This window comes from Hordeum vulgare, chromosome 6H (genome assembly GCF_904849725.1).
Source record: "Hordeum vulgare subsp. vulgare chromosome 6H, MorexV3_pseudomolecules_assembly, whole genome shotgun sequence".
NCBI classification, from domain to species: Eukaryota; Viridiplantae; Streptophyta; class Magnoliopsida; order Poales; family Poaceae; genus Hordeum; species Hordeum vulgare.
Window position 1 is genome coordinate 273885635 of NC_058523.1, and position 1169 is coordinate 273886803.

The following is a 1169-nucleotide window of genomic DNA, read 5'->3' on the forward strand; positions in this document are numbered from 1 at the left end:
AACAACGCACATATCCCCTGTGCTACACTGGCATTAATGATTCCACTCGGTCCAGAAGGTTAGGACCAAAAGACCACAAAGCCTTAGCGGCCATCCGAGCCGATCTCTTCAAAGGGGAAAATATTGTTTTGACCGCCCCTTCACTATGGAAGGCTATTCGTCATACAACACCGTCAAATACGTAAGTGTGTTCATGTTCAGTGTTTCTCCGGCATTCATGCCCTTGATTGTTTATAATTCCTACCCCTTCCTTATAGTATTGGAAGCGCTGGAATGAGAAGGTGAAATGTCTTGCGCCTCAGCTTGCGGACTATGCCCGCGACTATGATCCCCGATTTCACGAAGACCCGGAGCTTTCGATCTCTTTCGAGGATGGGGTATTTTATCAGGATGGAGTTGAAGGGAAGAGGTAGCCCTCATGGCCTACAACTCTAGTCCTGTTCCCTTTTCATGGAGTAAGAGAAAAATGACGGCCCAATGAGGGGCTGCGCCTAGAGGTCATCAGAGCGCTCACCGGATTGTTCCACGAACAAGATCGTCCAGGATTCTATCGAACAAGGACAGAACGCCCGAACAAAGGGTGGCTGGAGAAAACCCCTCTATCGCTCCATCAGCAAAAAGGTATGCAGACCGACTTGTACTTCTTGCAAGGATACTTATGCTTTCATAATTTTTTGACCCTTGACTGACCAATGTAGGAGACATGCACAACCTTCCCCGCCTGGGGGCGGTGGGAAGGTATTAGGTAGCCAACCGAACCCCAGCGCGTCGATGGGCGCCAGAGTCCCAAACACGGGTTCGATCCCCTAGTGTTCGGATGGACTGTTTGGAACGAACTCCGAATACGAGAGTGCCATGAATCACCGGCAACAAAAGGAGGCTCTACGTCACCCTCTATTTTCCTAACAAGAGTTCAATGCTCTTAATTCGGCCGATGCGTACCTCGGAGCCGCGCGAGCCGGCCTTGAAGAAGTGGTCGGGCAAGTGTCTGCTCACCTGGAGGTAAGTTATCGCCTTTACAACATCCGAATAGAACTTCAGAACTAATATCCCTCAAGCCTTAATTTGGTCGGGATGGCTGAACTAAGGGTCCTTGAATAAGTACATATTCAATCTGCGGTCTTTGAAGCAGGAAAACAATAGTTTATCCAAAGATCTCTATCAAAGCC

General features: G+C 49.0%; 1 pseudogene; it reads left to right on the plus strand.

Moving 5' to 3' along the window:
- Nucleotides 1-312: 312 nt before the first annotated feature.
- Nucleotides 313-906, plus strand: LOC123404617 (annotated as a pseudogene).
- The last annotated feature ends 263 nt before the right edge of the window (nucleotides 907-1169 follow it).